This window comes from Camellia sinensis, chromosome 2, assembly GCF_055761805.1.
Source record: "Camellia sinensis isolate YWXY chromosome 2, ASM5576180v1, whole genome shotgun sequence".
NCBI lineage: Eukaryota > Viridiplantae > Streptophyta > Magnoliopsida > Ericales > Theaceae > Camellia > Camellia sinensis.
In genome coordinates, this window is record NC_138962.1 from 102,370,447 (window position 1) to 102,386,579 (window position 16,133).

The 16,133-nt window shown below is 36.4% G+C and overlaps 1 pseudogene across 1 annotated transcript in view; it reads left to right on the plus strand.

The window, feature by feature from the left end:
- LOC145820239 (nuclear pore complex protein NUP107-like) overlaps window positions 1-14,610 on the plus strand; it is a 244,678-nt pseudogene extending 230,068 nt beyond the window's left edge. The window contains exons 12-18 of the transcript XR_014361424.1: window positions 2,774-2,807; window positions 2,979-3,181; window positions 8,315-8,456; window positions 9,138-9,254; window positions 12,961-13,025; window positions 13,232-13,348; window positions 14,439-14,610. The product of XR_014361424.1 is annotated as a nuclear pore complex protein NUP107-like (transcript). The remainder of the gene's footprint in view (window positions 1-2,773; window positions 2,808-2,978; window positions 3,182-8,314; window positions 8,457-9,137; window positions 9,255-12,960; window positions 13,026-13,231; window positions 13,349-14,438) is intronic.
- The last annotated feature ends 1,523 nt before the right edge of the window (window positions 14,611-16,133 follow it).

Below are 16,133 nucleotides of genomic sequence, written 5' to 3' on the forward strand. Positions count from 1 at the left end.
CAAGTCTTTGCTCGAGCGAGCCTGTCCAGTTTATATACCCAGCAGCGGGTTTTGATCAGTCTTTTCTTATTCTTTTTGGTTCTAAACCCTAGGTCCGACTTCTCTCCCTCAAAACTCATCTTCTCTTTAGGTGTTCATCTACTTCTAGTGTGAATCCATCTTAAGTTCTTTGTAAGAAAGATAGAGGGCGGCTTGGGCTTCATTCTAATCTGAACATTTGGTGATTTGGAGCACATTGGAATTTGGGCACTCATCTCTGTCTTCATCATTTGGGTTGTTTTCTTTGAAGTAGGGATTTCCTACTCCATTTTATAGGTTTTGTCCTAAGTTTTGGTATTTTGATATGTTGGAGATACTTTGGTAAATTTTGGGAAAAACCCTAGTTGTATTATTGAATTAATTTGTATAAGTAATTCATGGAATTGGGAAAAGAGGGTTAAATTCATGGAATTGGGGAATTCATTGATTAAATGGCGTAATTGGGTAATTGGTATCATTTGTCTATTGAATTGTTTACATAGTTATTTTCAGTTTAGAAATAACTGTTTTGGGCTATCGGTGGAGGATAGTCGTGATTCTTGTAGACATTGCATGTGGATTAGGAATAACTGAAACTAATCACATTGGTTAAGTCATTAATGTTGACTATGGCATTGATACAGAAAATACGTGTATTGATTGAGCATTGCATTTGCATACATTGTTTTGTGTGTGGGAGGAGATAGGGGATGTACTCCACGGTTTAGGGGAAGATAGGGGATGGACCTCTAAACCGGATTTTGTTTGGGAGGAGATAGGGGATGGACTCCATTAGCATCACTTTTATGTGTGCTTATTTATATAGAAGTGTTTTATTGATACAGCACTAAAATGTGTATCAATCTGGAAGTATGAAGTGTTTGATTTGAGCTTGAGTCTCATTTGTTTGTTGATATTGGAAGGATGTGAACATTATATATGTGATTCATTGTTGTAAGTTTGGCCAGGTTCTGAGCCATGTTGATAAAATTGGAAAGTAAAACGTATCTTAGACAATAGTGTCATGAGATTGTAAAATGAAGTAATTGATTATCTTGGTTAACCATCTGTTGAATACTATTGCTTTATTCATTGCTTATAAGTGGTTTAGTATATTTCTACTGGCCTGTGGCTCACCCTTTATGGGAACATCATTTTCAGGTTCAGGTGATAAAGTACCTCCAAGGACTTAGCTTGGGAGGGTTTGGCTTCTGGATTGAAGAAGACTACCTTTAGTTAATTGTCTTTAATTATTAGTACATGTAAACATTCAAGCCTGGGGCTTTTTCTTGTATTGAGTTAGAACTCATATTTTTGTATCCAAGTGTTGGCTTGGAAAGATGTAAGCCTGTAGGGCATTTTATTCGATGTTACATGTAATGCTTTATTTAGTAATACTTTGATGAATGGATTAATATATGGTCTTCTTTAAATAACGCATGTCAATGAAATATAATGGGTTAATTTTGAGGGCGTTACAAAACCCAACAACGACACTAGTACGATAGGTAAGGATAAAACCCCCAAATATGTGTATTCGACACTCATGATACAATAGTTTAATTCTCAAATTTATTTTCCGAGACTCACATAGAGTTAACATTTCATTTACCATTTTCAAGATCAACTTCATAATTTTCTTAAGTCAACATGTTCCATCACTTATTTCAAAAACAATTTTCCCTTTTCACAAAACCAATTACATTCTCTTCATTTTACAAAATCAATTCCATGGATAATAAGCCATAACCCAACTTGATTCAATACGTTCATTTCAAAATAACCCCAAAACCATAATTAATCCCTTAACTGTTAACACCTTCTACACAACTCATATTAACAATAGAAATTTACCAACAATGTTCAACCGTAAATCCTTTTTATTTTACCAAATCAAAATATAATTTAGGACTTTCTCTTCTTTCAACAATAACATGCTAATTTTACTCTCTAATTAGTCCAAACCACAGTCAGTGATAACAAAACCATTCTTAAACAACCAACCCTAGGTTCCCCTCATGATTTTCAAACAAATCCAACACGGATATGATTTTCATGCAATACAAAACTACCACATGTCTATCTATAGACGGAGTATTGAAAAGGAACAAAGAAATCCCTACCTCAAATGGAGAGACCAAATGGAGAAGATGAAGGCCAAAAACCAAAGTGCTCCAAATCGCCAAACTTTCAGATTAAAAATGAAGCCCTCAACCCACTCTACCTTTCTTACAAGGGACTTAGTATAGATTTACACTAGAGGGAGATGAAAACCTAGAGAGAAGGTGTGTAGGGAGAGAGAAGATGGTTCTAGGGTTTTGAAATCAAAAGGGAGATGAACAAGTGATATTGAAAGGTTGTTATTAAAGCCCATTAATTGGAAAATGAAAGGACAAGTTAGAATTAAATGAACACTAACTAGCATTAAATGAACACTAACTAGAATTAAATGAATACTAGTTAGAAATATGAATGGACAAGTTTGTCATAAAATCCCACTAATGGAATATGAATGGATCGCTAATTCGAATTGAATGAACCATTATGAAAATTTAATAGACACTAGTTGGAATGAAATGGACATCAACCCTTGGTTTCCAAACACAACTAACCTGTTTTAAACCTACCCAACACGACCAAAGACTCATATACAAAGAGTAAAGGATGGAAACAGGAAAAAGACAACAATACATCCACGGAACCGAGTCTGAAATACAATTAAACAATGAAGGGAAAACCGGGATCGCTATATAAGGAAACACTAAATTCATCATTTTCACTGCTCTTAAGTGAGTTGATTTAACTATATGCTACAAACATTGCATGTAGAGATCATTGGAGTAGCCACGATGTTTATTTGTGTAGTTTTTATTACGGATCGTTGACTTGGTCACATCATTTTATGTTCTTCCACTTCTGAGCTTTCAGGTTTGAATTAATTGATATATTTTATTTTTTAGGAAAAGAAAATCCATGGTTGGTTCCCAATGAAGATCGTGTTTATGAATCAGTAGAACCTTTGTTCCTAGAATTGCATGCCATTGCAATGCTCTGTCTGCCTTCTGGTGAATGTATGTGCCCAGATGCCACCTTGTGTGCAACACTAATGAGTGCCCTTTATTCTTCAGTAAGCGAGGAAGTTGTCTTAAATCGCCAGCTCATGGTATGTTGCTTTCTTTTGTCCTGTCATATGATTCAGAGGGATAGGAGCCAAATGAAATGGTATATTAGTTTTTGGTAATTTGAGGATAGCTTTACACTTTTGTGCTTCATTGTGCCTTAAGGATCTATATGCCAAATTTGATTGCATTATTTTAAGTGGGATGGTCTGGTAATGTGTTAAGGTGCACTTTTTTCCAAAGGTCACTGCTACTTTATCCATGATTAGGTCCATCTATTACACAGACACTTGACACGTGACAAATATACAACATGATTCGGATTTGCCAACACAACGATTTTCAAAAAAGCAAGACACGACATGTCTATGGACGCGTGAAAAGACATTTTTATATATTTTATATGCCATATACATTACAATATTCATGAATTTCAAAAATACTAAATTAATATTGAGTTTTATGCTTTTTTTTCTTTTTTGTTGGACATGTTTTTATCTAATAATAAACTAGTTTATTTATTTATTTTTTTGTTTGCAATATTTCTTTTCCACGTATCTTCCTTTGAAATGATGGGCTTGATGATATCCAAATTTTAGTAGCAGAAAACTTCTACTGAGGTGGCGCTTCTTACGTGTTTCTGTGCTTCCAAGTAAGAAACTTGTAAGAAACTCCCTTCAGTTAAGGAAAAAACTAGCTCTCAACTGAGATAGAAACGAAAAACATACAAATATTAAAGAAACAAAAGAATAACAACTTAAGCTAATGATAGTACTTTCTATTTATATAATATGTGTATTCATACTTGACAAAAACAATTTGGAATTGACATCAATCACAAATTCTTATTCATATTTTAATACATATTTTATGTCTACGTAGAAAATTAATTGTTAGAATATATTTATACATTTAATTTATGAAATATATATACGCTTCCATAGGCATTCCCAACCTTAAAAACTTCTATATGCTCTCTCTCCCCCACCCCTGCTTCGTTCAACTAAGATCCAAATGCAAAGCCTTGCATAATGAATTGGATCGATGGAAATGTAGAATAAAACACCCAACAAATCCCATAATAGGTGTACAACAGACCAACAAAAATATAGCTATCCCGGGTTTACCCTTGTTGTACAGTGATCCGGACATGTGTCCGTGGATGTTGGTAGTTGTTTATTATCTTGTTTGCATCCTTTTTACTTTGTATATTGAGTTATAGGATGTGTTGGGCAGGTTTGTTACAGGTTGGTTGTGTTTGGGAGCCTAGTGTTGCTGCCCAGATTTTTGGACCTTCGCTCGAGCGAGGAGTTGGTCGCTCGAGCGAGAGTTGAGTTCGTGTCTGGTGGATCGAGCCAGAGTGGCTTCGCTCGAGCGAACGATTGCGTCTGGTTCTGGACCTGAGGGTTTGAGTTGTTGGCTCGAGCGAGCATTCTTTCGCTCGAGCGCACTTCTGAGTTTTCGGCTCGAGCGAGAACTTCTTGGCTCGAGCGTGAGTTTTCTGTGTCTGGTCGCTCGAGCGACAAAGGCTTCGCTCGAGCGAGCGTGTTTTATATCAGCGGACAGTAGCGTTTTTGAACATCAGTTTTTCACTTTCTTTTTCTTTCAAACCCTAGATCCGAGACTCTCTCTCTCTAAACCTACACTCTCTCTAAGATTTGATCTCCCTAGAGTGTGAATCTAGCCTAGGGCCTTTGTTAAAAAGATAGAGGGCATTGAGAGCTTCGACTTAATCTGAAAAAGTTTGGATTTGGAACACGTTGATCTTCGAGTCTTCATCTCCTTTTTGGCTCAAACTTCGAGGTAGGGATATCCTACTCCTCTCTATGGATTTTGTCTTTGAATTTTAGTATTTTGAGATGTTGGGGTTGGTTTGGTAATTTGGTGAAAGTTTGGGGCTTTTGTGTTATTTTACAAAAGTTGGGGTTTTATTCATAATAAACCTAGATGCATGTTTGGCATAGAGAAATGGAATAAATGTTGAATCATTGATGAAAATGGGACCTAAGGGTTGAAATGTTAATTATGAAAAATGACCTAATTACATTGTTTAATTAATTAGGATAATTAATTGTGAGAAATGAGGAAATGAAATGAGATTGTTGAGATTGGGAATGTAAAGGGTTAAAGGGTGTAGTTGAATTATTTATCACTCACTGGAATGAAATGTTGATTGAATATCCATTTGTGCATTTATTTTCTGTTTAGAAATAATTGCTTTGGGCTATCGGTAGAGGATAGTCGTGATTGTTGTAGACAATGCATGATGATTAGGCAAACGGAAAATAATCAATGGAATGTGTCATGGAATTTGACGGTTGATAGAATACATTAACTGTATGTATTGAGTGATTGTATATAGAACCAATGTGTTTGTATACGTTATGTGTAGAGGAGGAGATGGGGGATGTACTCCGCGGTTTAGGGGAAGATAGGAGATGTACCTCTAAACCGGATAGTGTTGGGAGAAGATAGGGGATGAACTCCGTAGATACAGCTCATATGCTTGTCTAGAGAAGTGAAGATAGAGCTTATATGCTTATCTTTGTGAAGTGTGGATACAACTTATATGCTTATCTGTGAATGTGGGATATTGTTGCTATATATATCTGTTGGGAATGTGGATATAGCTTATATGCTTATCTGTGAATGTGGGATATAGTTTTTATCCATATCTGTTGAAATGATGATAGAGCTAACATGTTTATCTGTTGAAAAAGGAAAAATGAAAAGTAACTTGGACTCATAAGTCGTATGACATAAAATGTGATTTGTGTGGATGTATCAGTGTTGGCCATCTATCAATTGCTAATCTTTTAGTCATTGTTCATGGTTGGTTTAGTGTATTTCTACTGGGCTGTGGCTCACCCTATATGGGAATATCATTTTCAGGTACAGGTAGCATGCCACCTCCAAGGACATAGCTTGGGAGGCTAGAGGCGGACATACTTTTGTCGTTTTGTTTATTTTGATGTATTACATGTAAATTCAGGCAAGGGCTTAATGTGTAAATGAGTTAGTACTCTTTTGTTGTAACCAAGTGTTAACTTGGAAAGCTGTAAGCCCATAGGGCATTTGCTTTTGTTGTTAACATGTAATACTTTTTGTAATGAAACTCTGATAAATGGAAGAACGTGGAACTTTTACATATTAATGCATATCCTTATTGATGGGTTTAATGTTGTTATTTTGAGGGCGTTACAAAAAAAGAGAGTATTACAGCCTAGCCCATTTGGTGAGATGTAAAGGTTACAAACCCTAATAAAAAAGTAAAGATTTGTTGAAGAAGACTAAGCTGAACTTAGGTAAGTACGTTTCTTTTTCTTTTGCCTTTTCTTTTTTTAACATTAATCGTGGTTATGCTGGCATGATTAGTTCTACTTTTTCTTTGAATCGTAGATCTAGGGTTCCTGCAGGCTGCATGAACAAAATCAGTGATTTTTTTTTTTTTTTTGAGGCCATCATTGTGTCCAAGGATTGTTCCAGAAAGGGACACGCATGTCTGGAGAATGTCAGAGGTGTGTCCAACAACCAAAAAAAGTGAAAAAAAATGGGACACAAGAGAGGGTGTGTCCAACACATATCTGCCGCGTCTCCGAACATATTTGTGTCCCAGACGTGTTGGACACTGATATGTTACGTCAGATGAAGTGTCCGTGCTTCATAGAATATGATGTATAAAGTATGAACATGTGGTTTTTTGAAAAGTTCAAAGAACAATTAGCAGTATGGATTTATATATTTATCGATCATTTGGGTTTTTTAATATTTAGAACCCTTAACTTTTACAACTTCAAAATTGTTCGTCAATTGTGACTTCTAAAAGCAAAACATTAAGTTCTCTTCCTAATTCTTTTCAACATTTATATGTAGAACATGATGTATTTGTTATTATTTCATACAGTAAATAGAAATTTTGCTATGTAAAAAAATCAATAATTTATTTTTAATTTCATATTAAATAGATAATTAGCCATGACTCAACTGTGGTTGTATTTGGAACTTGCTGTGTTGTCTGTATCCTTACTTCTTGGGTTTCATACCACAACCAAAGTATTAAAAGGTTTTACTGAGGCTCGCCCTAATGTTCACCTTGCCTCAAGGCTAAGGTAAAACATATCAAGGCTTTGATTTTTAGACTATGTTTCCCAAAGGGTTGCGCATCATAGTCAAGCCTTGTACATTTTTTGCACAGAAGCATATGAGGGCATATGAAGAAGTTCCCCTAGGCTCTTGTTAAACTTAGTCTAGTAGATGAAACAAACATAAAAAAGCAAAAAATAAAAAGAACCATTTTTGCAACTATATTCTATAAGAGGAAATGATCAATCAAGAAAAAACATAGTTAATGGTCAAGTGAGAAGTTCAATCACTAAAGCTAATGATTTCACTTTTAATGAAGGCAAGTTTCCTTCTCTACAGTGAAATGTTTAATCTAAGGAGAAAAATATTTACACTTTTATATTTTAGTAATTTTTTTTATTTATCTAGTAATTTAAAATATTTGATTTAATAGCTAAATATTAAAATATAAATTTTGAAGGCTTATGCCTCAACGCATTAAGGCTTACGCCTCCCCTCGAGTTAAACCCCAAGGGGTTGGCCTGGAGGCAAAGCCTTGGGTCTTGGGGGTGTGCTCCCTCCAAGGTTCAGGGATCGAAACCTCTGAGGTGCTAACAATTTCTTGGAGCTATCAGATTGGGGGGAAAACCCTTGAATTAACCGTGGTCCACTTGCGGAAAGATCCTTGCCGAGGGCTTGCGCACCCTTGGGAATTAGTCAGACTGTGATCCGGACACCCGGTGCCAATAAAAAATAAATAAATAAATCCTCGAGTTACGCATTCGCCTTTAAAAACTTTTGACCGCAACTCAAATTAAACCTTTTAGTTCCTGAAACAATACCATTACATATCAGTTGATTTGTTTATGAATCACTTGATATTTAAGTCCTGTATAATCTACATATGTTGATGAGGTGTAGGATATAATTATGTAATATGTAAAATTTGCTTCTTCCAAACTAGTTTTCATCTAGTTCAAAAAAAAAAAAAAAAAAAAAAAAAAAAAAAAAAAAAAAAAACTAGTTTTCACCACATAAGCTTTTTAAGTTAGGTCTCTCTCTCTATATATATATACACACATCTTTTGTCTCTGACATTTTTACTTGATGGCAAGGTGAGCGTCTCTATCTCATCAACAGACAATTGCTGCATTGAGGTTGTTCTTCGCGGCTTGGCAGCAGACGGTGATGGACTTGGTCCACATGAACTTAATGATGGTGGTATTCTTGCTACAGTGATTGCTGCTGGCTTTAAAGGTAAGGGCTGGTTGTAACTGCATTACTTTGGAACCTAAATCTGATAACTGGAATTGGTTGAAGACTCCTATTTTACTTGATGGCTCAATTTTTTAGGTGATCAACTTTTAGTTCAGATTCCACATGATGTGCAATAGAACTAATCAAATTTGAGGGGACATCCAAATACACCTTGAAAAAATAGAAGCTTGTTATATGTATATATGAACATGTACACAGAGTTGCAAGCTTGTGGCTTTAATTAAATACTTTTTTGTTTCCAAAAAAATCATGCCATGTTTATGTGTTGAATAGAATTTACAACTAAAATACAAAGGTTGATGGGATAATTTGAAAGTCTACAAAAGTTTCTTGGCCCTCTCTGCACGTTGCTTGAAAAAAGGATATTGGCAGTTGGATTGTTGGCTCTTCTGTCACAAATTGGCCAATACCTTTAGGTCCTTGTCTAAATTTGCTGAAATACGATTTGGTTCTATATGTCGGATTGGTTAAAGTCTAATACAAGGCATCCAACAGGAATTACTAGGAGCTGTTTGACATCATATGTCCTGTCCTACATGGTATTTAGTAAATGGAGATGTAAACACAATGACCAACCTGGATGTGAGCCGCTAGTTATAGGTTGTATATTGTTTAAAACAACATTGACTTTCTTCTGGGTTATATAATGTATGAATGCAGGAGAGCTTGTTCGATTTCAAGCTGGTATAACAATGGAGATCTCACGATTAGATGCCTGGTATTCAAGCAAAGATGGTTCCCTGGAAGCCCCAGCTACATATATTGTGCGGGGCCTTTGTCAAAGTGTAGACACCCCATTTTTGACCGTCCTCAAGACTTGGACGTCACTGTTTGAACACACGGTGATCTTCCATGTTTGTGTTCGTTTGGAGTTCCCGGAGGCCTCGGCTCGCGCGCCTTGCCTCAGGATTTCCGAACTTGACCGTTTAGTGTCTGGTTTTGCACCAAACACATGCATCTTGCCTTTGAGAGGCAGGGTAGGGCTTGCAGACCATCCCTACCCACCACCGGCAGTGGCTAGGTGCCACCGGCTGGTTTTTGCTGCCACCGGCAATATAGTTTGCCGGCCAGCACTCTTTGTTGCCGGTCAGCACTATTTTGTGCCGGTCGGCACTCTTTTTGGCCAAGATGGCATTTTTTGCCGGCCGATTGCTGTTCATCTGCTTTTGCAGATATTTTTGGACAGCTGTATAGCTTTTGCTCCCCTCCATACACGTGTATGGAAGGATCTCCCTCTTGCAAAGCTTGTCTTGTAAGCTTTACAAGAGGCATATAGAGAGGGTCTCTCTCTAAGGAAAAAGAAGGAGGCTTTAGACATTTTTGAGGAGAGAAGACAGAGGAGAGCTCTGGTTTTTCCTAGGGTTAGGGTTACATACACAACCTATCTCTCTTTCCCTCTCATTTTGCACACTAGGTGTTTTGTGTCTTACTATTGCACACAAACACCTAGTGTTTCACCTTCCTCTTGGAGCTGAGGTTCTAAAGAGTGTGTTTTGAAGTTTTGGTGTTGGATTCAAGCCAAAGGAGGCCATTGGAGCACCATTGTTGAAGAGGACTACAAGGGTGAGAAACTAGTCCCTTTTTCCCCCATTCTTGCATTGATTTTCCACCTGTCTTAGAGCTGTTTTTGTGCTTATTGTATAACATAAAAAAGTTCTGTTTTTAAGCCCTCTTTATTGTTTATTAAGAGTGTTTCATTGTTTGAGGGGTGTTGACCACCCTTAGGCCTTGAAAGGCCTCTTTTTGGACCATTTTGTGTTAGCTCCGGGATTTTGGTGTTGAGGTCTCTTCACCACTGAAATCTTGAGGGATTTCAGTGGTGAAGATGATGCTTTGAAGTCCCAAGAAGGAGAGGGCCACCCCCTCTCCTTGTTGTCCTTGAAAAGGGCATACTTTGGCCTCTTAAGGAAGCCTATGCTTGAGTGTGTGTTGAGCATGTTTGGTTTGTTTTTCATGCTTATATATCCATGATATAACATGATTTCAAGTTGGTTTTGGAACTCCATGCATGTTTAGCATAGTTGCCATGTAATGCCTTATTTGTGCCTTAACATGTTCTAGGTTGTTAGCCTTGTTGGAGCATGTTTTAGGCTTGCATTTGTGAAGTTTATGGGCTTATTTTGCCATGTTTTAGCTCTGTCCATAGTCGTTTGGGTTGATCTTTGCATGCATTATATAGCTCATTTGTATTTGGGCTTGTTGGCCTTGAGTATGTGCATGTGTAGCATGCCATCTTTGCATTGTTTTGGTGATTTGGGATCATTCTACATGTCATTTCAGTCCCATTTCCATGCTTGTTTGATTGCCTTGCATGCCTCTTTAATGCTTTGAAAGCATGTGTTGCAATGCTCCATGTTTTGGCCATGGTGTATGCCTTTGAATTTGGGCCACTTAGATGCCATCTAAGGAGTCCTTTGGCCTTGTTTGAACATGCTAAAAATCTGTTTTTAGTTGTTTAATGCATGCCATGCTTGGTCATGTTAAGTGTAGTTCAATGCCTTATTGATTTGCTTTGAACACTTGGACTATTCGTTGCATGTTTTGGCTTGATTTTGTTGCTTGGTTTGGCACCATCCTAACATGATTTCAATGCTTATGTTGCATGTTAATTGCTCTTGTTTATCCCTTTCAAGTGTGCTTGAGGGTTGTTTAAATTGTGCCCAAGTGTAGGCCTTCCATCATGTGTATGTGTGCATGTGTTTTGGCTTCTTGTTTTGGTCATTTTGGCCACTGTTTTAGGCCTTATTAGAGCTGCCTAATTCATGTATAAGTCCATCTTGCCATCCATTTGCATTGCCATATGTATGCTTGCATGATTGCATAAGTGTTTTGCCATGCCATGTTGCATCCTTAGCTTGTATGCCTAGGTTGCATTGCATCTTGCATGCATGCCTTGTCCCTTGAATTGGTGATAGGAATAGGGCCTAAGTTGTTTGATTGGTTTGCATTGCATTTGAAACCAAAGTTGCATGCTTGGTTCTTTGGGCCATCATGCATAGAAATGCGTGATTGGTGGTCCGAGAACCAAGGCACATGTCCCTTTGAGTCATTACAATGATAAGAGACATGATTGGTGCATACATGCTTTGAATTGTGCTGCCATGCCTTGTTTTGCCCTCTGTTGCTGTGAGTTGCAGGTTCTGCAGGAATACTCTGCCGACCGGCAGTGTAATGTGCCGACCGGCACCATTTTCTCTGCCGACAGCTTCAACTTTGTGTCGATGGCCATACAACACTGCCGGTGGAAATTTCATCTAGCCGGTGATGATCCCCTCTGTCCAAGGATGTAGTCCTGAGGTTTTGACAACCTCCAGAGGAGGAAAGGGAGGAAAACAGAGGCAGCTTGCGCATGGTGGCGCGCTTCCCGAGGCGTTTTCCCACTTTATTTAATTTATTCAATTTGTTAATTAAATTAGTTAATTTGTAATATTAATTAGCTGGTGTAGTTAATTAATTTGTGTTATTATTTTGGTCCCTCCAAGCGAGGGCAAATTTGTAATAAGTGTGCGTGAGTGTGTGTATGTCTTCCAACCTCACGTCTTTCTTCCCTTTTATTTACCTGCTTACGATGGTAGATTAGGGCACGTTTAATTTAGCATACCTTATGCTATGCATGTGTGCATCCATGCATTTGTATTACATGCATTAGGCTCGGTACATCATGCTAACCGCATATGTTTTTTAAATCAAAAACTGAATATGTGATAATTGTGCATTTTCACATGACATGTCTAGGATTAGCCGAGCCTATTCTAGTAACATTTTGTATGCAATGCATTAGGCACTTCACATGGACTTGGATCATGCATGTTTGCTAACAAGTTCTTTGTTTTGGCACGGAGTACTATGTAAGTATTTCCGCTTTAGCATATCGCATGAGTGTGAATGTTATCATGACAGCATGCTTAACATGTGGCTAGATGCTTATGTGTTAAACTGTTTTGAATGCCTGTGGGTGAAGGCCGGATTGTTTGCCTTGGAAAAACTCGTTGAAATCCGTATTTTAGCCTACTTGCGAGTAGCAAATTCCAAAGCATTTTCAAACCGAACGGATATGCAATGTTTATTTCCAAATTAGGCAATCTAGTCTATACTTGTTTGCTGCGCGCATGACATAGTAATTCTAGGCTAACAATTGGTTTAAGAACACATAAAGTTTTCAAATACGGATATCACGGTTAGTAGAGGCCGGTCTTCGGACCGGGCGAAAGGGGGTGCTCATAGCTGACCTTCCCCGATCGTACCCAAGCTCCCGAGCCGAGACAACTCCGGTGATGACGGACATGTGGCCTTCGGCACCGAGTCAGGGTTTCCTAAATTTCCCCATTTTAAAATATTTAGGTGGCGACTCTGTATCTGGCAAAGCAGTCCATGTTTGGCACTACTTTTTCAAAATCTGTTTCTCAAAACGATTTGCCAGATTTGGACTCTTTGGTTCAGATTAAGAACCGTGACACAAATCGAATCCGAACTGTAGCACGAGGTCCCCCCCGTGGACATGTTACACAAAGGTGTTGCATTCCAGAAGTTATTCTTAGATGTATGCAGGTAAAGTTGTTTTCAGGAAGCCGGAAGTCCTTTTGTGTTTCTTCAAATTAGTTGGTTTACCATGTAACATTCTACCATTTTGCCAATTTCTTCATTTTAAAAATAACATATTTTTTCTTTGCAATCTCAAGTAAATTTGTAAGAGAAACAAAGGATCTATGGTAAAGAACAGTAGTTTTTAGTTTTGCTTCTTGCTAAATTCACAGATTTCTGTATCGCTTGTGGAGTCGGGAAATCCACCCGAAAGCCATGATGAGCTGATTGAACTAGTTGCATTGCCTGAAACTGGGTTTCTCCATTTATTTAGTCAGCAGCAATTGCAGGTAATCTAATTATCTGGATAACGAGTCTTTACTTGCTTGGGATGGCTATTATCAAATTTTCTCTTTTCATTTTTCTCAGTCATCGTTGACTTCCCTGACAGGAGAATTGACTTGGATGGCAGTTTTGTCAATTCAACATAATTTTTTCCTTGGCAATAGTGTTGCCCTCCTAAATTTTGCCCATCCACCTTTTTATTTATTTATTTATTATTATTATTATTTTTATTTTTTTGGTTTCTGGTCAAGTTGCCAAGATTAGGGCCCTACCATAATCTTAGGCTTAATTACATTTTTGGCTTCCAAAGTATGAGTGTTGTGTCATTTTGGTCCTCAATATTTAAGTTGTGTCAATTTGGTCCCTAATGTATGAAGGTGTTTAAATTTGGTCCTCAATGTTTAAATTGTGTCAATCGTTTCCCCAATGTATAAAAACTGTTCCAATTTAGTCATATTTTGGGAACTAAAAATGTAATTAACCCATAATCTTACTATGTTCGAAATTTGCCTGAAAGATAAAAGGTATATAATTTTTCATCCGTTTGAGAATTTTAGGGGGATTTACGTATAGGTCCTAATAGGTGGATTTATTGTTAAATAGGTCATATGATAATTAATGGCATTTTTCATCAAAAACTATTAAAAACGTCACTAATTGTTAATTTTCATCGATAGTTTGAAAATTGTTACAAAAAATGTCACTAATTATAAGTTTTAGCAATGGTTTAAAAAAAATCATCACAAAAAAAAAGTCACTAATTTTCAACTTACAGTGAGTTTAAAAAATTTATCATAGAAAAACGTCACTAATTGTAAGTTTTAGTGACAATTTATGAAGATTGTGACAAAAAATTACAAATTGTCAATTTTTAGCGAAATGCAAAAAGTTGTTACAAAAAATTATTTTTAGCGACTGTTTTATTAGGATTTGATGGAGATTAAATCCAACTATTAAGATCTATTTGATAATTTATTCAGAATTTTATAGGTATCACAAACAATCCATTTTTGCATTGTAACTTGTCGTTGTTTTGGTTGATACAACAATTAAATACCATTGATTGTGCTAATAATTTGGTTTTGTTTTGTCCAGGAATTTTTATTATTAGAGAGAGAATACTGTATATGCAAATTGGAGCTTGGAGACGAACTTCCTTGTTGATTTGTATGAAATTATGAGGTGCTGATTTAGGGTTTAATTATGAGGTGCTGATCTAGTAGTAGTGTTGTATAATGCTCTGCCGGTATCATGGTATTTTTGTGGAATGGATGAAGGGTTGAAGTTTTTTTTCATTTTTTTTTTAATTTTAATTAAAATAGCTTGAGATGATCAAAACTGGTAAGTGGCATGTTTTGGATAGTTCTTTCTACGCAATAGGAAGATCCTGTATTTGTTCTTTTTTACGCAAGGGGAATACCATTTTAATGAAAAGTTGAAAAAAATAATATTAATTTAGTGGAAACTTTGCAATATCAAAAGAAAATTTAACTAACTTTAACCACTAAATTGAAAATATTTTTTTTACTAACATCGAAATGAAATTCCCCCTTTAAGCTACTGATTATTATTTTTTAATTTAAAAAAAAAATTAGTTCATCGAAAACTAATTATTTTTTAGCATAATTATTTAGTAAAATTCTCACTTTTATTCCATTAAAATTTTTCAAGTCCATGTTTTTATCATTTTCATTAGTTATAAAAAGAACCGGTTTGTCCCGTAAAACATGCCCATATCTTGTGATTTTTGTTAAAATGTTATTTTGATCTTCAAAAGGTTAAATTAAATGCGCATCCCAACCATGAATTACATATACAAATTGAAATATAGAAATAAAAATATATAAATAGGTCATTGATGTTTAGATTAGACATCGAAGACTAATTAACATATTATAATTCACAATAACAAAATAAAAGGGCTCAGTACCAAGTCATCTCTTGGTCTATTAATTATAATTATCAAATGTTTTTGGCGATTATAATTAGTAGACCGAGAAATGATTATATTTAAGTCTTTTTAATCAAGAACTTATAGCTAAACATGTGTGGAGGATTTTGACTGACCTAAATCCCTATTCTCCAAGGCTCTATTGGGGAAATATTGTTCATCTCAATCTTTTCTTATCGATATGCTTCATGGGGATGGAAAGGAATTTTATGAGGAAGAGACTTATTAAAATTAGAGAAAAGATGGGTGGTAGGGGATGGTAAGTTAATTAATCCTCTTTGGAGGATCAATGGATTCCATCTATTCGCAATTCTTTAACATGCTTGAATCTATCTCACTTCATTGGTACTCAAAATCATGCTTAATCTTCTACGAGTATTCTTTCCACTGGAGTGCATAGATTATATTTGGGATATTTATTTATCAGTGGTGCCTTTGCAAGATCAAATTATTTGGGGCTTTACTAAATTTGGCCAATACACCATTAAGGCGGGTTATTTATATGCAACAAGCTCAGGCCGTAGGGGTACACGTTACCATTCTAGTGATCTCATTTGGAAGCAATTGTAGAATCTTAGACTACCTAAGAGGACACTCTTCTTATAGAAGTGTCTTCACTGTATCTTTTCGGTCTGATGGGTGTTATATGTGAGGAGTTTCCACTGAGCCTAGTTGTCCACGATGTGATAAAGGGATTGAGATTGTGGAACACTGTTTCTTTGAATGCTAGTATTCTCAACGAGTTTGGTGAGCTTCTTCATTAGGCCTAATTTTTGTAGAGGAAAGCCCATGTTTTTTCGAAATTGGTTCAAACAATAGATTAAGAAGGTTTGGGATCA